General features: G+C 35.7%; 1 protein-coding gene and 1 pseudogene across 1 annotated transcript in view; one reads left to right on the top strand and one right to left on the bottom strand.

Annotated features, from left to right (window-relative positions):
- Window positions 1-25,343, bottom strand: part of LOC125844026 (putative disease resistance protein At3g14460) — a 78,488-nt gene that overhangs the window by 34,137 nt on the left and 19,008 nt on the right. The window lies entirely within an intron of this gene.
- LOC125844034 (putative F-box protein At1g49610) lies at window positions 7,679-9,441 on the top strand (annotated as a pseudogene).

Below are 25,343 nucleotides of genomic sequence, written 5' to 3'. Positions count from 1 at the left end.
GGCATGATGTAACAAGAGTTATGAGATATTTAATTGGAACGAAAAATTGTGGTTTGTCCTATAAAAAATATCCTGCTATACTTGAAGGCTTTTGTGATGCAGATTGGAACACTTTATTAGGTGATTCCTGTTCTACCACTGGTTATGTCTTTACTTTAGGTGGTGGTGCTGCTTGTTGGAGATCAAAAAAGCAAACTATAATTGCTAACTCTACCATGGAGGCTGAACTAATTGCTTTAGCTTCAGCTAGTGAGGAACGGAATTGGTTAAGAGATTTATTATTTCAAATACCTTATTTTGAAAAACCAATTCCTCCTATTTTAATTCATTGTGATAGCACCGCTGTGATTGGTAGAGTTCAAAACCGTTATTACAACGGTAAATCCAAACCTATAAGGAGGAAACACAGTAATGTAAGATCATATTTGACAAATGGTACCATTAATGTTGATTATGTCAAATCTTGTGATAATCTTGCAGATCCTCTTACTAAGGCCTTAACAAGAGAAAAGGTCTGGAGCACATCGAGGGGGATGGGATTGAAGCCTATAAATCATTGAGTCATATATGAGGAAACCCAACATGGGGACTAGAGATCCTATAACCAGGTTCAAAAGGAAAAACTAATCATATGATGACTTGTTGTGAAAAATGCACTATCTTTTTATTCCCTCCCTATGATGTGAGTGCATTGTTTCCTATAGTTTGTGAAGGTTGAGTTGATAAAACTCTTAATGAATATCTGTAGCCCGTATGGGTGGAGTGTTAAGCTTACAGGAGCACTCTTGACAGATTTCACCTATGTGATGTGTGGAAGTAGGTCGCTTCCTATGAGAATTGGGCTTATTCTCAAAAGCACTCATGAAATCGGGATAGCACATGGCCATAACGTGCTGGCTTTAAAGCTCATGTCAACACCTTGATTATTATGTGCGAGCAGTGATATTTTATTTCCCTTAAGCAGTCATAATTCAAGTCTGAGACCACTACGACTCTGGAGTAAAAGTTACTGTTTCACTAAGTGGAGGTTCAATGCAAAGCACACCTTCATTATGCATAGTAATCTTCCTTCAGCTGATAGACTCTCTTATGTAATATTAAAATGAGTGGGGGATTGTTGGTCAACATTTTAATATTAATTTTTTATATATTAATTTGTTAAAAGTTTGGAGTCAAATGGTGCCTTTGCTGTCAAGTTATCCGTTGGTGGTAATTCATTTGTCTTAACGGTTGGAAATATATTTGGAGCATTACTCCATTTGGAGTAAGTGCTTATGTTACTGACTGTTTCTCTTGCAGCATCGTTTAGTGGCATCTTGGCCATAAGTTCTCCATATTATTTCTCCATTATCTCACTCTTTATTCCTCCATTATACCTTGTAACTTATGTAACTCCTAAGGCCATTATCTTCACTATTTACTACACCATTGATCTTCCTATTCATTGCTAGGAAGACTTCTTCTAGTATAAATAGTGGTGGTCTTCATTTGGTTTGTTACACACAACATACAAGAAAAATATAGAGTGAAAGAGTTAGTCAAAAAGAGAGTTCTTATTAGTTGAAGGGAGGTGTTCTTTTTGTGGAGCTTTGGACTCAACTCTTGTCCAGAGTTGTTGAGTTATATTTTGTGATTAGGCTGTTGTATCCTGGAGGGGACAAGTCAAGAAGGACTACTGCTGGACCGGTGAAAACATTTGCTGCAGTGGACTTGAATCTCCTTAAAGAGAGCGAGATATCTGCGCCTCCGCGCCTCAGCCTGAAGAGATTTATTTCTTCATTTTTATTTTCAATTGTAATCTTGTATTTTTTGTTATCTTGTAAGTTTTCACTAACAATTTTTATTTAACAACTCAAGTGTTTACAAATATTTATTTATTAGTATGTGATCTACGTACGTGCATCAATTTCAGCTCAATTATCCAACAATAAATAAACAAAGAAACAAGTGAATACACCCTATCAGTTCCTTGTCTAGATGAAGGAAGTGATATTGTTATTTCTGTTATGTCACGTAAATTTGTTTTCTTCTTTATCAATAGCCACTAATTTTGCTTAAGTACATAAGCTAACAAGCCGAAGATGCAGTCACATTAGGATAAATTCACATCACACCTCTTGCGGTGCAGACATCCATATCTGAAGCGAAATGTATAAAATGGATCATATGGAAACACATCATCTCTTTTTCCCTTACGGATAAGCTTTACACTGCTTCTGCAGAGTTGGATATATATAGCTACCTGGTAAACAATTTAAGATTCTGTAGGCATTAGAAATTTCTAAGGAAAACTAAAATAAATTACAAAAAAGATAGATATATAGCATTTGCATTGTAAATCAAGGACAAGTATATTTTTTCGCATTTATGAAATTCCTATGTATCCAATAACCTACAGGAATTAAATCAACAATCAGTAACCATTCTTCCAACTGTTGTTCCCGTTATAATGTGGAATAAGTAACCAACTGTTGTTGACAAAAACAAAGTTGAGCTTCATATTGATGAGAATGTCATCAACATATACCAAGACTAGGTGGATGTTTTCCACTTTAAGACTTTCTTTTAACTGCACCTCATAGCTCTTAAGTAGTTCTCTTTGGATATTTGTTGGGTGTATGTCCATTTAATTTAAGGCTTTTAAAATTGAAATTTTGTTTGATTTGTCAAATAATTTATCTTGCAAGTTCAAGGGGCATAAGTTGTTTAGGTGATGAATTAATTGAAGAGAAAATTATAAATATTTATAGCCGGTGAGTTCCTCCATCTTTTCTCTATATCACTCATTTTCTTGTCACTCTCTTCCTTACTTTTGCGGAGTAAATATTTGTAATAGAAATTTATAAATGCAGAGGAACAAGTTAATTTTTACTCTCGCATAATATTTTCATCACCCTGTTATATTTTTGTTTTTCCTTTATTTGTATATTGCCCTTTTTATATGCATTTATTTATTGCACCATATGATTTTTGGTTTATATTGTTTTCTTTTTTCTACCATAATGTTAATATCTCACAAATGATTGTATTGTATTTCATAATTCAATTATATGTATATAGCTTGACAAAAATTTCTTTTGTCAAAATTTACAAATGATAGAATTAATAACTTTGAATGAGCCAAAGAAGATGAAGGGTACATATACATGTAATTACTATTTATATATGTCAATTAAATATTTAAAAAATGATCATTTTATAACAAATAAATGATGGAAAACTATATGCACAGCGGAAGCATACCATAATCATACAACTTACATGAATAATAGACAACACATTGTTTATACTAGAACAAGTACAATCATGTTAGGGCATATAAACTTTCTGAATTTAATTTCAGAATTACCTCTTCAAGTGTGAGCCGATACCTTCAAGTGAATCTACAAGCTAGTTGACACTAGAAACTTCAAGTAAATTCATAAGCTAGGCCACAAACTAGACCACAGTTCTACGGTCTTCTACAGTAATCCCAAGTTCACTTCCGAACCCTCTCAATACTTGGATGGACAAGTATTTTATGGAAAAAATTATCCTTTTTTCAAGGGTTAGAAGAATCCCTATTTATAGAGATTTCTTCTTAGTCCAAGGAAAAGGAATACCATGTCTTTCCTTAGAATAGAAAGACATGTACATCTCCCTTTCCATAGAAAAGAAAAAGTCATGTCCTTCTTCCTTTCCTTAGAATAGAAAAAGTGATATACTTCTCCCTTGCCTTAGAACATAGAAAGATACATACTTCTCCCTTTCCTTAGAATAGAGAAAGACACATACTTCTCCTTTTTCCCTTTACAATAAATTCTGAGTTTTAGATAAATATGGGCACGGTAGGGACCACATAACTAATTACCGAGGCTTCCTATTATGAAAATAATTCCAAATAATTAATTTGAATTATTTTTACCATAATAAATTACAAATCATTCCACTAGAAATTCGTAATCGCACTCCTCTATTTATATTTCGGAATTCCCCATTAGACACATATGTAATTCCCCATGTTAAGAATACAGATACTATTCAATAAATTAAATTACTGACGAACTTAATTCAATGATCAATTTCCTTTAGAGCATTGCTTAACTTATTTCATGTGTCGGATTCTTAAATCCACTTGCAAGGTTTGACACGATGAAAACTTTTAAGCTTCTCAAAAAGGCATATCATCAATCTCTATATCGAGACATGGATTCCATCAACTAACTTATTATTTCACCAATATATATTATCATCATCCAATCTACCAAGAATATTGACCCATCTTAGAATCTCACCTTTTAATAAATCAAAACGATGATTAACATATACAGATTATAATAGTTATATCAGGATTAAGAATATAAGTACATTTAATAGTTTAGAGAATTTCTTTTGTCAGTCAGTCTAAAGAAACTATCTCTACTCGGTCCCGTTCAATACATACAAAATGCACTAGCACAAGAAGTTGGAACTATACCATTCCCATAATCAAGATAAACTACATATAATCTTGTGCTACAATCGTACCGATGGCATGTCCAATTTCCATCTTAGATTGTAAACAAAATTTTTTTTTATACTTATAAGAATCGATGATTTAATCCTCTGTGTATAAGCTTAAACTCTATACACTAAATCATCTACTATATAAGTAAACAAGCACCATAAATGAATATATGATCTATTAAAATAAATAAATAATTATTCTATAATAAATATCTAAACACGTGGTTAATAGTATATATCCCAACAATAAATACTTTTATTTTGTAGGTGTAGACTATGAAATTGATAATGATCTACTAGCCATCCTAAGGAAGACACATGTTGATCGAATTTCTCTACAACTATTACAAAACACCACTCTCTTTCGACGACAAGTTCTCGATGTGTATGCATCTGTAAAAGAGTGGAGGGTATTATTCCTTAAAAAGAAGGCAGAAACTTTAAGGCATTAAATATTTTGTAACTATAATGTCAACATTCAAATTATGTGTTATAACATATTAAAAAGGAACTTTTAACAAGTTGAATTTTACACATCGTACACTTATATTTTAGAAGTATTTATACTAATTAGCACCGTATCTCACGTGTTCGAAAACTAGTATAATATAAAGAAGAGAAAGAAAAACTAAAAATAAATAAATTTTAAGCAATATAAACTGAAATACATATACAATAATACATCATTTAATCTATAATAACATCAAGAAATTATGCAAACATATTTCACTCCTCAAAATCTTCCCTGTTTATTATACTTTTTTATATTCAAAGTAAAAGGAATGTCATTCACTGTTCAACAACAATCAATATTTCACAATCAAGAGAATAATACTTTTTAGTAGTGGTTCTTATTTATCATATATATTAACGATTGAAATATGATTAAAAAATAATTTCAATTTAATAGACTTCTTTTTGTATACCTATGAATTTCATTATATTTAGAAATGATACATTGAAAGAATCCGTTAGGTTTTCCAATATCAATAGATTGATAGTTTCTTTCCTGTATCTTTCCAAAGGAAAAAAAGATCTCGGAAAGAGTTCAACAGTAGTATGTCGTTGATTGCTTTCCTTATTTTATTGTATGTGTAAATTATCTTAAGGAAAGCCTTCTTTTTTCCTCGTGTGAGGATTGTTATAACTTGTATCTATCCATTATTAAATGATTTCACTTAATAGAGTCTTAAAGGCGGCCTCTTTGAAAAGGGGTTGTATTAGTTGTCCTAGTGTAAAGAGGCAGTATTGGCCGTTGGCATTACCGAGGTAATATTGATTGATGCGGTAAAGGGCATTTTGGTGATTTACATTGAATTTGACCTACTTAAGAGGGTTGTAACATTTACATGTGTTATTCTTTCATTCTAGGTATTGTCACATTCTTATAAAACCTACCTACTCTTCCCTCTTTATTCATCTCTTCGGCTTCTCTCTCGCTCTCGCCACTTAGTTTATGTTCAGTAACAAGGTTAGTTCTATTTATCCTATTTTTCTCTTTATTTTTCCAATCTGGGTATTGTTCTTCTCCTTTTAATGATTTTTTAAAGAATCCTCNCCCCCCCCCCCCTCTTTTTTTTTTTACGCAATTCCTTTCCAAGAATAAATCATTTGTTATTGGTGGTCTTATCCTCAATATAATTGTGGTTAGGAGTGTTCACAGTTTGGATAAAAATCGATCCAGACCAAAATAATATATCAAAGCGATTCAATAAATCGATTTTATTTGGGTTTGGTTTCGTTTGGTTTTAGATTTTTGAAAACCGATAGTATTTTTTATTTTGTTCGAAAAAGGGTCGTATTAGTTGTCCTAGTGTAAAGAGTCAGTATTGGCCGTTGGCATGCCCGAGGTAATATTGATTGATGCAGTAATGGGAATTTTGGTGATTTTCATTGAATTTGACCTACTTAAGAGGGTTGTAACGTTTACATATGTTATTCTTGCATTCTCGGCGTTGTCACATTCTTATAAAACATACCTGCTCTTCCCTCTTTATTCATCTCTTCGGCTTCTCTCTAGCTCTCGCTGCTTAGTTTATGTTCAATAATAAGGTTAGTTCTATTTATCCTATTTTTTCTCTTTATTTTTCGAATGTGGGTATTGTTCTTCTCCTTCTGTTGAATTTTTATAGATCTTCTTCTATTTTAGCTCCCCCCCCCCCTGCTCCCTCTGTTTTTTAGGCAATTACTTTTCAAGAATAAATTAATTTTTAAGTGTTCTTATCCTCTATATACTTGTGGTTAGGGGTGTTCACGATTTAGATAAAAATCGATCCAGACCAAAAAAATTATATTGAAATGATTCAATAAATCGATTTTATTTGGGTTGGTTTCGTTTGGTTTTAGATTTTTGAAAATCGATAGTATTTTTGGTTTTGTTCGAAAAAACAGAAGAAATAACTTAACCGAACCGATAAATTATATATATACATGTATTTTATTATTATACATACATAATATATTACATTTATAAACACTTTTAAAGATCTTATATATGTTTTCATCAAAATTTATTTTTAATTTATTTATGAAAGCAAAAATGTCAAGACGAGAACATTTATTTTATTGGTTATATTTTAACTTTAGTATTAAAAATGCATAAACACCAATAGGTTTCATGTATATGACTAAAAATGTCGCAGTCACTTCTTTCAAGGCCAAAAATGGTGAATTTTGGAGCTTTATTCATAGTAAATTTAGTCATCAAAAGTTCAATAACGTTGGTCATTCCAACTATTTCTCATTTTGATGAATTATTGTCACTTTTTTTTCTTTGAATGAATCATTTCTTTTATTTTTGTGTATGGTTAATAACCGAACCAAATCGAACCGAAGCCGATAACAACCAAACCGATAAATGTATATTATATTTGGTTTGATTTAATTTTGAGAATTTAAAAACCAATTATGTTGGTTTGGTTTTGATTTTGACCAATAACCGACCCGTGAACACCCCTATTTGTAGTAATTGATTTTTGTTAAGATTTTAACTTTGTTGTTAGGGATGACAATTGGGGCGGGATGGAGCACTTGCAGGGAAAATTCGCATGAGTCCACGACCACTTCGACCCGTCCCACCTCGCCCCGCATAGCAAAACAATCAGTTTTCAATCTGTCCCGTCCACCTTGCCTCATATACAAGTAAACTTAATCTCTGATGTCTGATAATTTCCCCCCTTCACAGCCCTGTGTTATGAGCAACTAAGACCAATTCTCCAACAGTTGTGGTGATAATGGAAACTCCAAAAGTCTGCTTATTGAAAACTCACCTCAGAAAAAAACGAAGATGGAGTTAGAATGTGAAGAAATTGATAGGATCAGTCACCTACCTGACGCTCTTATTGTTCAAATTCTTTCTCGATTGTCCATAAAAGATGTGTTCAAAACAACTATTCTCTCTAAACATTGGCAATACTTCTAGACTTCTATCGACAACATTGTTTATGAAGAGGAGTATGGTCATTCAGATAGCTCACAGTGCACAAATTTATTTCGTTAACAGATAATGTACTACCTCTCCTTAGCTTCTCTAGCATTAAAAAGTTCACTCTAAACGTTGTGTTCACAAATGATGATGATGTTGTGTCTTATTTTCCCATAATTGACAAGTGGCTTGAATTTGCTATGAGTAAGGAAGCGGAGGATTTACGCCTGAATATAAGCTATAGAAATATTAATTCGAGATAGCCCCAACCCTATAGGTTGCCACAAGTTCTCTGCAGTAGTTCATCGATTGTAACACTCAACTGCGAGAATTGCATAATATCAGAAGATTGTGTACTAAATTGGACATCTCTGAAGAGTTTAACGCTGAAAAGTTTGTTTCTCCTGGATGAACACATTAAACATATAATGTCAAATTGTCCTCAATTGGAATCTTTGGTGCTACATGAATTTTATGGTTTTAGTCGTTTGCACATGACTTCTCCAAAATGTAGGCGACTGCAATTAACCCAGCACAATCATCCTTATGGGGATTGGTATTCATATGATGGTGATGTATGTTTCTTAGAAATTGTTGCTCCATATGTTGAACATTTAATGATTACTGGGTTTTAACTCATACGAAAATTAAGCTCAGGGACTTGTTATCTTTGAACCATGCCACTTTTAATCTCTACTGTGATGAATATGATGAAATGGATGTAAACATAGAGAAAGATCTGTTGCTAAGCGTTCGTTGTGCTAATGAGCTAATACTCTCATCTCGGTTTATCAAGGTCAGTTATCAGTCTTTTTATGTTGATTGTGAATAGAGCTCCTGTTTTTATCATCTGCCTCATTCTTTTGTTCAGGTGATTTCCAATTTGATGTTGGAAGAGGAACACGTCTCCTTACCATTGATGGAATGCAGATGCTTGACAATAAGTTCTCGTATTTCAAAACTTTCCTTCCCAATGATAGACAACCTCTTAAGGTCAACTCATAATTTGGAAAATTTGATGATATATCCTGATAAGCCGGTATGTTTTCAATTCACGATATATACATATCAAATGTTTGTTGATCCCCTACAGCCTCAACAACTTCAATTTCATTACTACAGTTGTTAAGCTTAAAGCTTACCACATAGCCTAATTTTTCATTCGATATTTGTAGTACCATCCTTTTTTTGAGGTCGAAGACATTGATTTGCTGGAAGACAAGTACCTTTCCTTTGAAGAGAACATATTCAAAGTTTCCTTACAAAATTTGAAGAATGTTAAGGTTATGCCATTTTGTAGTCGCACCCGTAGATCTGACGCAATGGAGCTCCATCAATTCTTGAAGTTCTTACTTGAGCATGCAATAAATCTATAGAAACTGATTATAGTGCTAGAGCATAAGGAATGGAACAATTGTTCTACTGATACTTCATGCCTGATGAAGTATTTGTTAGCTTTTCCAACAACTTCTATAAGTGCAATTATTTCCTTAGGAACAGTTAGTCATAATGTTTTCTATAGTGATGTTTGAAACTCTCTTGTACTTATAAAGACACATAAGATTGGGATATGACTGTAATTCATATATTGCTAGTTTGTTTGTCTGGCCAAGTAATTTCTTTTGTCACTGTTTACTGTCGAAATATCATTTGGATGAAGTTAGAAAGTTGGTATATGCTAAGTGTTGACACCCAATTTTGGCCCTCCAATATATAAATTAATCATCGAGCTTTTTCAATTTTCAAACGATTTTAAAATAATTAGTTTTATAAAATTTCAAATTTTCAAAATAAATAAAATAATATATATATATATATATATAGTTCACAGGTTACTTTAGATAGTTTGTCACTTTTTATAATTTTTTAAATAATATATTTTTTTTACGTAATTATGTATATGATTAATGTATTTTATGAATATTCGAAAACCATCTCAAAAAGATTTTATATTTTTTATATTTGGTTAATTAGTTTAGTCATATAATAGTTTATAATATTTTTTGAGATAATTAGTTTTTGTTAATTAAGTTGATTATCTTATTTCGTTAAGATTAAGAAGCTCGTTAATTAATTAATATTAATTTGTCTTATTTAAGGTTTAGTCGAATTTGCTAATTAAATTCAATTCGATTAAGTTCTTAATTTTAATTGGCTACGATTTCAGTCAAATTGGTAAAATCCTTAACCCAATTCAATAGGCTAATTTTTGGACCATTTCCAATTCAATTTTCCCAGCCCATACATATAACATACAACTCCAGCAGCCCAACAGTGCATTACAACAACATACTTACCCAATTCCTACAACTATAAACGACCCAACTAGCCCTATACATCAACAATACCAAAAAACCCGCCCAGACTTCATCTTCTTCACTGCGAACGAACCCAGAAATCAAGACCCGCACAACGTCTTCTCCCCAGCAAGAAGTCGCGTCCAACAATACCCCGACCCCACTACCCATACTCGTCTTCTTCCACCAGGCACAACCCAGAAAAATCCAACAAATCCAGAAATCTCATCACCCATCTGCGAACCCATAACCCTAGCAACTTAATCCATCACCCTCACATCTCCTTTTTCCCCCTTTCGCAGAGTCTCAGAGTAGAGAAGGACTCCCCATGCCTTTTACTGTTGGTCTCGGAAAGGAGCAAAGAAAATTTCAATTTTTTTCTTTCAAAAATCCAACGGATTTCCTCCCCTAAATGGCCCCAACTTCCCCTATAAATAACCCTTTGCATTCAAGTGATAAGGGGGAGTTTGAAAATTTGATTTTGACATGTTTTGGAGATCGGTTCTTTGGTAATAAATGTTTTACACTTACAAATTATTATTTAGCTCTCTAATTCTAAGTTCCGAGAAGTTCGCAAATCAGATTCTCTTAGCTTGCTGTTCATATTGAGATTTTGTGGTAGAAGAGTCACTATTCTCAGCTCGTTTGTCCTAGTCTCGCTGCTCCGAAAAAGGTAATATCCTTTTCTTTCCGAATGATGTATATTCCATGATGGGTTCTTCCTCGATAGTCATTCTCTGTAGGATTTTTGTTTCTTTTGTGATAGTTGTGTCCCTTAGTATGGTCTAATTATGAGTTTAAATATCATCATCTCTCTAAATAAACTGATGTGATTGGTTTAGTGTCGTTGCTTTACGTATTGGCCAATTTGAATGCTTCCTATACTCTCGATTTGAAGGTCATTATCTCGATTTTATATATAAACCCGAATCGGCATTTTGTTCTCTCTTGCGAAAATTCGAAGCCTTATGTTCATTAGTTAAGATCATTTTATAGCATGTGCTTGTTAGATTTCTCAAGTGTTTGGTGATTAAATTCTATCCGGACTCTTTATCTTCTTCTAGTTTGTACACTGCTTTGCTATGGAAAAAAAATTGATTTTAAGCCTAGATTTAGTAAATCAGCTCGGTTACGTTTAATGTTTTAATCTTTAGGTGATGACCCATCTGCGCTATTATCATTTTTCTAACTTATATCAAATAGATATTAACATTAATTTAAACTATTAGTTGGTTGCTCTACTACTTTTGATCCTACCTTGCTAATGCTTTAGCTTGAATTCATTCTTGGTTAGGCATATGATTTCTTCAGTCGGCTATCTATTTAAAAGATAAATGATGAAATTTATCTCATTCAAAATTAGCTATTGTTTCATTTTGTTTAAAATTTGGAAGAATTCCCAGCTTTCTTCTTCTTTTAGCACTAGTACGTTTGCCTCCCTTAACCTTGAATTGTTAATCATTCATGGTAGAGATTTATTTGTAAGGGTACTTTCTTTGCTCTGTTATGTTTTACTAGATGCAATTTGGGATAGTCAAAGTAAAATTTCACAATCTTGGCTCAGTTTTTTTTTTCATTTAAAGTTCCTAGTGAGTGTTTAATTGGATAAGACCCCTCAAATGTTTTCAGTTCCTCTTTGTCGTAACTTGAGTGATGATTATTTTCAGTTGTTGGAGGTCTTCGTTTTGCACGTTGTTAATTTGATTTAGAACATGTTCTCTTATGAAAATGCATCACCTTGCTTCGTTTAGATTTCATGTCTTTAAGACCATGTGTTTGGCTTTTTTTTTTTTTTTTTAAATGTATGTTTCAAGTAATTGGTTGTTAGAATTTTCATGACTTGATTTGGAATTTTCAAGAAAATGCTATCTGTTTGTTTATGGACTAATTTAGTGGTCTAGACTAATTTAAATGTATTTATATGTTGTGCTCTTGATTGAAACTAGTAAGTCCTTGCTATTCACTGCTAGTTCATCATAGTCTCATTATGTTTATTAAAGATCATTGCAATAATTCATAAGTTGTGTAGTTTCATTTTAATGCACGGTTATTATTTTAAATATTAATATGCATTTTCTTGCTTTTTTTTTTACATGTGAAATTTGCTCCAAGTTCAACATGAACTCCTATCTCCTCTCCTTGCATCTCCTCGTTGGGCCAAAGGCCCAATTTTATCTCTTAACAAGTCAGCCAACCTTGAGAGATCGAAGAACAAGTCTTTGGAGTTGATGTACAGGTCTCGGAAAGCAGTAAAACGGGTTGTATACATCCGATATACACTAATATACAGCCTGTGTATACAAAAAGGGGATTGGATTAAAGCTCAAAAATTTGCAAGGAAATTGGCCCAAGAAGGGGCCCAATTTCATTATCTCTTTTACTCTTCTAATTATTTGATTATGTTTTGGCTAATCTCATTTAGCTCTAACTTTAAATAACTTAATTGGATTCCCAAAAAGACGAGTCATTTTCTTTGTGTTGGTTTATTTTTAATACATTTCACTTGTTGTGTTCACTTATTTTATTAATCAACTATTGGTCGAATTTTGTATTTTAATTAAGTTAAATCTTTGTTCTTAAAAAGATATGTTTTTAAGGCCTCTTCACTTGATCACATTATATTTTAAAGTGGTTTTAAATTAAAGTATTTTTCTCAAATGAACTAAAAAATGTTCTCTTTCTACTTAGTCATTTTCTCAAAAAGGTTAGTCGAAACTTTAATTCTTCAATTAATTCAAATGGCTCCATTCTTAAATTAACCAATTTGGTTTAAGTTATTATTTTAAAAAATATATCAAATAAATTCTAATTAATCTAGTTTTATTAATATTCTAATCACTTGTATTTAATTCAAATGTTCATTTTTGGGTCCCTTTCTTTAAAAAATAAAAATGAAATAAAAGCGTGTCATTTATTAAACTTTTTTTCTCAAAGTTAACCAAGTATTGTAAATTATTATTCTTATGTTAAATCACATTTTTTCTAAAAATAGTCAAAAAAATATTTTAGTCATATCATAGGCCAATCACATGTTAGCGGGCACTTCGAATGCTTAAACCCTTCTCGAAGTGTAAATTGAACCCCGGACCTCCTTTGGTATTTTCAAATGATTTTTTCTGTTTAAATCTTTGAAAATTTTAAGTTTTCTTAGTTTTTCTTTAAAAAAAAAAATTAAGTGACGACTCTTTTCTAAGTATTGTTATCAAATTGTTTTATACTTAGAACATTTCAAAAAGTGATTTTTCCAAAGATGGGAAAATTACGGCATAACAAAATGACGACTCTGCTGGGGAGTTAATTAAGTTATAATCATAAGATTTGACTAATTGTTATTAATTATTGAATTGTTTATCTGCGCTTAATGTGTTTAAATTGATATAACTGTTATTGCCTTCATGATATTTCCTGTTGTATGTATAGTATATTAAGGATGGTTTCTGCATAATTGCAACCGGACTTTTATACTCAACCCTTTTTCGGAAGGATCGGCAATTTATTGGTACGTCATGCATCCAATGGTTGTCGTGAGTTCCAACCTAAGTTATCCACTTGGGTTCCCGATCTTTCAAAAGCCACTCTTAGTCAACTAGCGTAGAGCGAAACCAAATCCCAATTTTTAGCGCATGTTGAACTAGGTTGACCCAACATTGGGCCCATTAGAAGTCCACATTGTGTCTATTTGGCCTATTTGCCAATAAAAAGGCAATCATGCTTATGTGTGTTAATTAAGGATGTATATGTCATTTTAAAACAAATCAATTATCTATGGAGGTGGGGGTAACTTACCTTTGTCTGTTTTTCTTGTAAGATGAGTTCGACATATGAACCGTTGAGGACCCGAATGGTGACCATACCCCATCTTTACCTCCAAGTTTGGTGGAAATTTATGAACGCGGAAGACAAGAAAAAAGTTCAAAGACATATAAGTCATCTCCCGTCATTAATGGAAATGGTAGCTTATCCAGATTTGATTGGGACGATGGTGAAATTTTGGGACAACGACAACATGGTATTTCGGTTCGGGGAAGTAGAGTTGACGTCGACTATCGAAGAAGTTCTTGCTAGTTAAGAGAGTGTTGGCATGTGCAACAAGAGGAAACGCCAACCCGATACTGATCTTCTCTTTCCAAAGGTATGGGATTTTGGCGAAATCAAAGAAAAAATGTCACTCCTTAAAGCTGAATGGATGGACAGGCTTCCTGGGTCAAATATTCCACTTCGGAAGTTGTATTATCGATTCGGACGTGCAAGAGCTTACAAGAAGTTCAAAGAAGAGTTTGTTTCGGAAGAAAAGTGGAAGGAAACATGCCTCGTTGCTGTTGCGATATGCCTACTTGGGACAATGGTGTTTCCCCAAGGACCAAACTACACCATCCATCCAAGTGTAGTAATGGTTACTCATGTTATTTTTAATGGAGTAGGCTATGGGTCTGCGAGAAAGTACTACAATTTGGCTCTTATGATCCTTGCTGACATTTACAGGGCATTGGATAGATGTAAAAATGGCACATGTTTTTTTCAAGGGTGCAACCTAATACTTCAATGGTGGATGATGAAACACTTGATCAAAGCTCATGATCCAACAAAACTAGATCCCTTGGAAAGATCGAAAAGACTCGAAAGTCACGATTGGTGGGTGCAACGTAATCATTTCAATAGGACTGGAGGCCAAGAGTTTTGGTATCCGAGACTTCAGGGTTTGAGAGAGGAAAATGTGCAGTGGTCGATCCCATGCTTGGTAGTAACAAAACAAACCGTGATCCGAAGTGGGAAGGCCCCTTACTTGGTATTTGCTGGGTTGAGAGGAACTCGATCGTATTCTCCTTCTCGCGTACTTTGACAACTTGGAGGGAAACAAGAGCTTCCTCAAATCGAAGACATGACAAGATTTGTGACAGATCATGAAAATGGAGAAGTCACTTTTACTAAAAAGATGCTTCAATTATGGAAAACTCGAAGGGTATTGGGTGAGCCGGTGCCAAATAGGTTTGGTCCTGAATGTTCTAAGGATTACAGGGAAGGGTTCAAGAAGAGTCTAGCCAGAACTATCGAACTCGGTCCAAACGTTCCCCATATTATTGCAGATGTTGGAGCCAAACATCAAATTCGACTTCATCAACTCCAAGAGAAGTTTGATCAGAATGAGTTAGATCATCAGTGCTGACATTTAGAAGATGCCAAAGTCATAGCTCAGTTGAAGCAAGAGCTACAAAGAGCAAGGCAATGCATATTAGAATTAGATGATAGCATGGAACAACAACTTCAGTCAGTAGAGAGGTTCAGACACCAGGAAGGGGTTCGGTTGGCAAGAGATTACCTATGGGTGAACAAATATACTATGTGGGAAGAAGTCAGCATCGCTAAAAGGACCAGACTTGGCGAAGGATCAGGATGAGTTTGAAGTTTGTTATCATCCCTTGCGTGAGATTGCTTTATTTGTACTTTGCTTTGTAATTTATTGTCCGAACTCACTTCCCAAATTTTATGTTGATCAGACATGTTTGAATGCCATTAAATGAAATATTTTGGGGGATAATTAATTGGCTTAAAAGACATATACATCATTCAATTCGATAGGCCCACCTTTGGCATAAAAAGGTCACAAGTTTAAGACGAGATATAAATTGTTTGTGTGCTACCTGATATGATTGCTTTGTGTTGTAATGTGTCACTATGTCTAAAGCAGAATTAATCCACTTTTATTTCTTAGAGAACTCTAAGCATATATTAAAATTCACAACAACAAAGTCCATCCAAATTACTCCTGAAGTGTTGTCCAAGTTTCTCATATAAGTATAAGCCATTTACTCAAAAAAATCTTCTAAGTTTTTATTCATCCGTCACAGGAAGGTCAACTTGCTAGAATGTTTGGAAAAAGTGTCAACGCACCAATCCCACCCATTGCTTTGGTTAGTGATGAAGAAACTCAAGAATTAATGTTCAAAAAATTTATCGAGACTAAAGAGAGAATAGCTGCAGCCAAAAGGAGACTTGCAGTACTAGATCAAACTGAATGGATGCTACGAGAGAGAATTATTGTGGTTGACATGGAAACAACCTCGGTGAAAATTTTTTTTGCAAGAATTGATCAAGAGATAATTAATATCACTAAAGTGTCTGCAAGGATTCCCGAAATTGAACGGGACATTAAGCAACTAAATTTTGGGAATGCTTCCTCCATGAGGGGAAAAGGTAAAACAAAAGTAAGTTCAGATGACGAGAGCACCAGATTGTTACCCTACAGTTAAAGAAGGAAGCAAAGAAGTCTTTGGGTAGATTTAGGTTCATGTAATGCATTTCTCATGTTTGTTGTTTTGTTTTTAAGTTCTATTGTAATCAAGAACTATGCGAGACTTGAGCCCATATGGGGTACGTAGGAAGCTCTTTTCGAGCCTAGTCTCTCTATCAATTTCGGGAAGGGTATGTTTTAAGTTATCTTATGTAATTCAAACTACGTCGGGCCTGATTTCCTTGGTGGATACGTAGGCAGCCTACTTAAGGCTCGGTCCCTATCTTTTTTATTTCTATTCTCCTTTATTAGTGAATGATTCTGAAGAGTTCCACTTACAAAAGAACATGAGTGGAAGGAATTAGCAAGATTCTATGCAAGTCGACCTTTCCAATTCAATTCCAAAAAGATTTTTTCCATTTGAGTCCTCCCATTCACTCGAAATATTTCCGTGGATTAATCTACTTGAAGCAAAATGACACTTGTGTGTTTGTTTTTATGTCATCTTATTTGTACATCTTGTTAAAATAAAAACTAACACATATGTCTTTTGAGTTGTTCTTCTCTACAGGTAAAAACTGATCTATGTTGAAATCAAACTGGCCAACCATCCCTACTTTACAAGATCTAAAGAAATCATACCATCCTTCCCTGATCATTCTTTGGAGAAAGGCAAGAGCAAAATGACTGGTACTTCTGAAGAAACAGGAATAGTGGATGTGACCATCAGAAATGTTGAACTCGCTGATCAGAGTGAGTTGATCTCTTAGTTAATGCAACGAATTGCAGACATGCATAAAGAGCTCCAACAGACCAAAGATCTAGCCAAATTGGCCATTGCATCAAATGAACCCCCTCTTGAAACTAGAAGACCTCCCCCTCATTTTCCATCACTAAGTTTCCCATTACCCAACTATTTCCCTACCCATACCACAGGACCCATCACTTCCACCCCTAATCCTTATACCATTGACCTAACTGTATCCAACGCTCCTTATGCCAGCACTTCCTACCAAACATCACCACCATTACCAAATCAGAACCAAACACCTAACACTAATCACTCCCAAAACTTCACACCAACATACCAAATCCCACCCCTAGTGTCCAATAATCCATGTGTTTTGCCTAGCCAGCCTGCATACCCTTCTGTAACATTCAAAAATCCACCAGCCTATACAATCCCTGAACCATGTCCTAGCTTTCCCGTTCAATCGGAGTTGGATCACTATGAAGAAATGGAGAAGGAGTGGAGGTTGAGAGAATAAAAGCGTGAACAAGAAATGAATGTTATGAAGGATGCCATCTCTGAAGCAGTAAAAAGTGTACAATCTTCGAGGAAGATAACAGGACTTGAGTATGAGGACCTTTGCATGCACCCTGACTTGGAAATACCCGAAGGTTACAAAATTCCAAAATTTGAAACCTTCAATGGTATTGGCAATCCCATGGCTCACCTATGAGCTTATTGTGACAAACTCGTGGGTATCGGGAAAAATGATGCATTAATTATGAGGTTGTTTAGTCGAAGCCTCAATGGGGAGGCATTAGAATAGTTCACATCTCAAGAACTCCGTCAGTGGTCTACATGGGGGGCTCTGGCCAAAGATTTTTTGGAAAAATTCCAGTTTAATGTTGAAGCTGTCCCTGACAGATATTATTTGGAAAAAATCAAGCAAAAGACCACGAAAGACTATCGTGAATATGCGTGCCGCTGGAGGAAAGAAGTTGCTAAGGTACAACCTATGATGACTGAAAGCGAAATAACCTCTGCTTTTATTCGAGCTCAGGAGCCCGAGTATTATGAAAGGATGTTGCCCATGATAGGACAGAAGTTTTCGGAGCTGATCAGAATGGGAGAAGCCATAGAGGATGGCCTCAAGTCTGGAAAGGTTACAAGTCTTACTGCCTTGCAAATCGCCAACAAATCCTCACCATCCATTGCCATAGGATTTGCTAGGAAAAAGAAAGAGGGTGTGTCCGCTGTATCTTGTAGCCCAAGGCCAAGGCTGCAAAGGTATTTTGGGTCTGGTTCTGCCATTGGAAACTCCAACCGATTCCCCACCTCAAATATTTACCCACCATCTCCACAAGCTCCAATCCCAATCTACTATGCACAACAGAATTACCAAGCACCATCGCATATCTACCAAAATCAATCAACCACCAACCTACCAAAATACACTACCAAATCACCAAGCCAATGCACCAGTCTCCCAAAATCCCGGACAAAACAACCCAAATGCCAACAATCTACCCCACCCTAACCTCGAAAAAAAGACTCCCAGAGTTTTTACTCTCTTGGCAGAAACACGTACCTAACTCTTTGAGCATCTAAGAGCGGCAGTATTGATCCAACCAGTAGACGCAAAGACAATTAATCCCACAAGAAAGTTCTTTCGAGCGGATCAACATTGTGTGTACCATTATGGAGGGGCAGGACTTGATACAGAAGGATATATCAATCTGAAACATAAGATTCAAGAATTTATCGATAACAGAATCATCACTCTCCAAGCCTCTGCCCCCAATGTGAACCTTAACCCGTTGCCGAATCATGGAGGAACTACCATCAACATGATTGAAAGAAACGAAGATTGGCTTGCTAATGGGACTATCAGTGAAGCAAATGTCAACTCGCTTATACCAACAGTGGCCTTATTGACCATAAAGGCACGTCCAGAGTTTGTTGTAATAACTGCACCTCATCAAGCATTCGCTTTGACAAAGGAAAGAATCAATGAGTAGCTCAAAGAAAAGTTTGTCATGCAGGTGGCTACCGCACAAGGGATGACACGTTCTGGAAGATGTTACATTCTAGAAGAACTAACTCAGAAGACACGAAGAAAGGAGAACCAAAAAAGGCCGATCACAGAGGGTGAGGCTGAAGAGTTTTGGCGAATAATGCAGCCTAAGGAGTATTCCGTTGTCAAGCATTTGGAGAAGACTCCCGCTCAAATTTCTATTTGGACTCTATTAATGAGTTCTGAGTACCATCACTGTTGAAGGTATTAGATGAAGCGTATGAACCGACGGGAACAAGTGTTGAGAATTTGGCCACTATGGTAAGTCATGTCATTGGGAGTCATTAAATATCTTTCCGAGAAGATGAGTTGCCACTCTAAGGGGTGATGCACAACCATGCCTTGTATGTCACTGTCAAATGCAGGGACAATTTTGTAGCTCGAGTATTGATTGATAATGGCTCAAGGCTCAATATATGCCCATTATCAACCTTGACTCAGCTAAAATATGATGTAGGGAAAATCCGTCAAAGTCGCATGAATGTAAGGGCGTTTGATGGATCGCAAAGAGAGACCATGGGGAAGTAGACTTGTGTATCCAAATGGGGCCTGCAGAATTTGTCATTGAATTCTAGGTGATGGGTATATCTACATGCTACAACTTATTGCTAGGAAGACCATGGATCCATGCGGTCAGAGCAGTTCCATCCACTGGCATCAACTTCGGTGTCGGTTATACCCCAACAGAGGAAGAATTGTTTGAAGTAGGAACAAGGAAGAATCATGACTGTGATATACCAAAGCCTATTCCAGTATTGTACCAGTCATTTGTTGCTAAAACTTCAGACCCTGAGATTGATGGTCTAGTGGAAGGGATGGGAAGATTGTTTGTTGAAGAAGATTGTGTTGTGATCTCAGCAGAATGCACCACAACACCCATCATCCGAGATGCCGGACCTAGAGAGATGCTACAGAATTGGATGACCACTCCACTTATGATCCATCAAATGGCTTGGTAGACAAAGACAAGATTTGATATTTTACTTTTTTTTTTTAAATCGGTGTTATTTAGACGAGGCCCGAAACCACCATTTATGTCACTTTATTTTTCATCGTAATGTTTAAAAAAGAAATGATGATGAGTCATGACCAAAGTTTGTACGCTTTTTTAAAATTCCAATGAAAGCCTCGTTTATTTTAAATTGATTATCTTGTCATTGTGAATTATTCTGCAATAAATACATTTAAACTCTTTCTATCTAACATGATTGATTTGTTGTTCTTTTCAGTACAAATGAATCTAAACTTGCCAATGTCATGACATGTCACAAACACGGAGAACCAAGTAAGGTCGATGAAGATGAATGTGAAGAATATGATAAGGAAACTATGATGCCTGAACACCTTATCGAGGAGTTGAGGCAACTTGAAGACGATGAAAAGCCTAACCTGGATGAAACAGAGACAGTAAACTTGGGAGATGACGAGTCGGTCAGAGAAACTCGAGTCAGTGTCCATTTGACAGCAACAGAAAGAGAAGAATTGGCCAAGCTGCTCAGACAATACATCGATGTGTTTGCGTGGTCTTATGATGATATGCCAGGGTTAAGAACTGATATTGTTTCCCATAAGCTACCTTTCAATCAGAGTACTGTCCAGTAAAGCAGAAAACCATAAAGTTCAAGCTCAATCTGAGTTTAAGGATAAAAGAAGAGGTCGTGAAGCAAATCGAATCAAGAGTCGTTAAAGTGACCAAGTATCCCACTTGGCTGGCTAACATTGTTCCAATGGCGAAGAAAGATGGAAAAATCAAGATATGCATGGATTATCGGGATCTCAACAAAGCAAGCCCGAAAGATAATTTCCCCTTGCCAAACATCCACATACTCATCGATAATTGTGCTAAGCATGAGCTGCAATCTTTTGTGGATTGCTTTGCGGGATACCACCAGATTCTAATAGATGAAGAAGATACAGAAAAAATAGCATTCATCACACCTTGGGGAGTCTACCATTATCTAGTGATGTCGTTCGGCCTTATGAATGCTGGAGCCACTTACATGAGAGCTATGACCACCATTTTCCATTATATGATCCATAAAGAAATTGAGGTGTATGTGAACGATGTCATCATAAAATCCCGCAAGAGTTCAAATCACCTGACACACTTGGAAAAGTTCTTAAACAGGTTACGTAGGTATGATTTGAAGTTGAACCCAGCTAAATGTGCATTTGGAGTACCTGCAGGGAAGTTACTCAGATTCATAGTTAGCAGAAGAGGTATTGAGCTTGATCCTTCCAAGATCAAGGCAATTCAAGACTTACCTCCTCCAAAGACTAAGAAGGAAGTAATGAGTTTTCTGGGAAGACTGAATTACATCAGTCAATTTATAGCTCAATTAACAGTGATATGTGAGCCCATATTCAAGTTACTACAAAAAGATGTGCCAACCAAATGGATCGAAGAATGTCAGAAGGCTTTTGACACCATTAAAAGTTACCTTTCGAATCCACCAGTGTTGGTGCCACCACGTGCAGACAGTCCTTTGCTATTGTATTTATCCGTCTCCGACAATGCATTCGGGTATGTGTTGGGACAACATGATGAGACTAGAAGAAAGGAGAGAACTATATACTATTTGAGCAAGAAGTTCACATCCTATAAGGCCCGTTACACCCTTTAGAGAGAACTTGTTGTGCTTTGACTTAAGTTGCTTAGAAATTGAGACATTATCTGTCGGCTTATACAACACATCTCATTTCGATGATGGACCCGCTTAAGTATATATTTTAGAAAGAAATACCCACAGGAAAGCTAGCAAAGTGGCAAATGTTGTTGAGTGAGTTTGATATTGTGTACATGACTCAGAAAGCAATCAAGGGGCAAGCTTTGGCCGATCACCTTGATGAAAACCCAGTAGATGAAGGATATGAATCACTTAGAACATAGTTCCCTGATGAAGAAGTATTATTTGTAGGGGAAGACATATTAGAATCATATCCTGAGTGGAGAATGTTCTTTGATGGAGCAGTAAACTCTATAGGATCAGGAATTGGAGCAGTGTTGATATCCGAATTGGGGCAACATTATCCAGCAACAACAAAGCTTAGATTCCGATGCACTAATAACATGGCTGAGTATGAAGCATGTATTCTCGGCATTAGAATGGCTCTTGATATGAATGTTCAAGAATTACTGATAATTGATGATTCAGACTTGTTGATTCATCAAGTTCAAGGAGAATGGGCGGTGAAGAATCCTAAAATCTTACCTTACGTACAATTGGTACAGAGATTATGCAAAAGATTTAGGAAGACCGAGTTCAGACACACGCCGAGAATACAAAACGAGCTTGCTGATACCTTTGCAACCATATCGTCCATGATACAACACCTAGAAAAGGGTTATATCAATCCACTTGAGATAGTTTTAAGTGAACAACCAGCACATTGTTCACATGTGGAAGCAGAATGGGATGGGAATCCATGGTATTTCGATGTGAAAAAGTACGTAGAAGCTAGCGAATATCCGAAAAAAGCAAAAAGTATTCAGAAGAAAATAATTCGAAGAATGGCAAACAACTTCTTCTTGAATGGAGAGGTTCTTTATAAGAGGACACCCGATCTGGGATTACTGAGATGTGTGGATGCTGTAGAAGCCACAAAATTGCTTGAAAAAGTGCACGCTGTAGTGTGTGGGACTCACATGAATGGGTTTACATTAGCAAAGAAAATCTTAAGGGCGGGATATTTCTGGATGACTATGGAAAATGATTGTGGTCGATTTGTCCAAAAATGTCATAAATACCAAGTACACAGAGATCTGATCAAAGTACCACCCCACGAGCTCAATGCGATGAGTTCTCCTTGGCCATTTGTAGCTTGGGGAATGGATGTTATTGGACCAACTGAGTCGGCTGCCTCAAATGGTCATAGGTTCATTTTGGTTGCCATTGATTATTTCACAAAGTGGGTCGAAGCTACTTCCTACAAAGCTGTGACGAAGAAAGTTGTGGCCGATTTTGTTCGCAACTTTGATATATCGTTTTGGAGTTCCAGAGTCTATCATCACAGACAATGGAACAAATCTGAATAGTCACTTGATGAAAGAGATATGTGAATAATTCAAAATTACCCATCGTAATTCAATTGCATAGCATCCTCAGAATAATGGAGTTGTGGAAGATGCTAATAAGAATATCAAGAGGATACTGAGAAAGATAATTGACAACTACAAATGTTGGCATGAAAATTTGCCTTATGCTTTGCTAGGTTACCGCACCACAATCCGAACCTCAACTGGAGCAACTCCTTATCTATTGGTATACAGAACAGAAGTAGTGATACTAGCTGAAGTTGAGATACCATCTTTAAGGATTATTCAGGAAGCTGGATTGAGCGATGCCGAATGGGTTCGTGACCAATATGAGCAATTGGCATTGATTGATGAGAAAAGGATGAGTGTTGTTTGTCATGGCCAATTGTATCAACAGAGAATGACTTGCGCTTTCAACAAGAAAGTTAGAGTTTGAACATTTGATGTAGGCCAATTGGTGTTGAAACGCATGTTTCCTCATCAAGAGGAATATAAAGGGAAATTTGCACCTAACTGGCAAGGACCATATGTCGTCCACAAAGTACTATCAAGAGGAGCTTTGGTTCTAGCAGAGATGGACGGTAGAGTGTGGCGAAAAGCTACCAATTCAAATGTTGTAAGAGATACTACATTTGAAGGATGATACTTCTTTTCTTTATTTCCTTGTAATTGCAGTTTGCTTGTAATCATTGTCGCATTATGTTTTGAAACATTCCCTTTGTACTTGAACTACGTTAGACCTGAATTCTCAAGAATGAGATACGTAGGCGGCCTAGGTCGGCCTTGGTCGTTTCCTTATCAAATTTTCTATTTTTGTCACTTCTCGAGATGGGAACTACATTTGACCTGATTCCCACCTCAACGGGATACGTAGGCGCCACAAGGGTTCGGTCATATTCCCAATAAGATTTCCATTTCCCTTCATAATGGAAATTGGGACATAATTTTTGAAAGGACCTCAAAAATTCTACAAGAAGAGTCATTTCCTACAAACAAGAGTCAAGGATCATATCGAAATGTGCAACTGGGAATAATTTTGAAGAGATCTCAAATGCAAGACTCTCGTGATCATCATCAAATTTGTTTTTGAAACATCTAAGTGGGACAAAATTTTTGAGAAGGACCTTAAAAATTCCATCAAGGATACTCAGACCTTCGAAGTCAACTTCAATTCCCTCAAATTGACGTGTTCTTAAAAGGTTTTAAGTTGCCAGCAAGCTACCTGTCATATCAAAATCTGAGACAAAGAGTTTTGTTCGTATTGTGCATGTCGTGACAATTAATTGGCAGAGATTTTCTTTAAAACTATTTTTCAAAACTTCATGCCTAGCAAATGTTTTAATTTAAATATGATTTTTTCTTTTTTCTACTGCGATTCATTGGATCTACCAGACAAAGTTCCAGAGATAACGAGACCAGGAGCAAGGCGACTTCAACACAGATCAGTGTTCCAAAACTAACATGTTTTTGTGGATGCAGGGTATAATAAGATCATCAAAGGAGCTATATTTATCAACCAACTAGTTCAGGAGAACATATCCAACTAATATCAATTAGTGAGTGTAACATCTTCGTTTTATCAAAGAGGTATTTGACAGATTAAAGATTAGTATCTACCGCTTAAGGCTGCGAGATACCGATGAAAATGATGTTATGATCAAAAAGTACCTATCATCATATCAAGTATTGATGAAAGACGACGTTCATAGTCAAAATCATATTCAAACCGCCAAGAGGGCCATTGCATATTCAAGCCGCCAAGAAGGCCATTGCATATTCAAGCCGCCAAGAAGGCCATCATATTTAAACCGCCGAGAGGGCCATTGCATATTCAAGCCACCAAGAGGGTCATCATATTCAAACCGTCAAGAGGGCCATTGCATATTCAAACTGCCGAGAGGGCCATTCATATTTAAATTGCCAAGAGGGCCATCATATTCAAACCGACGATAGGGCCATTGCATATTCAAACTGCCGAGAGGGCCATTCATATTTAAATTGCAAAAAGGGTCATTGCATATTAAATTGCCGAGAGGTCAATTCATATTCAAATGCCAAGAGGGCCATT

The sequence above is a fragment of the Solanum stenotomum genome, chromosome 11 (assembly GCF_019186545.1).
Source record: "Solanum stenotomum isolate F172 chromosome 11, ASM1918654v1, whole genome shotgun sequence".
Lineage (NCBI taxonomy): Eukaryota > Viridiplantae > Streptophyta > Magnoliopsida > Solanales > Solanaceae > Solanum > Solanum stenotomum.
This window is presented reverse-complemented; position numbering and strand designations above follow the sequence as displayed.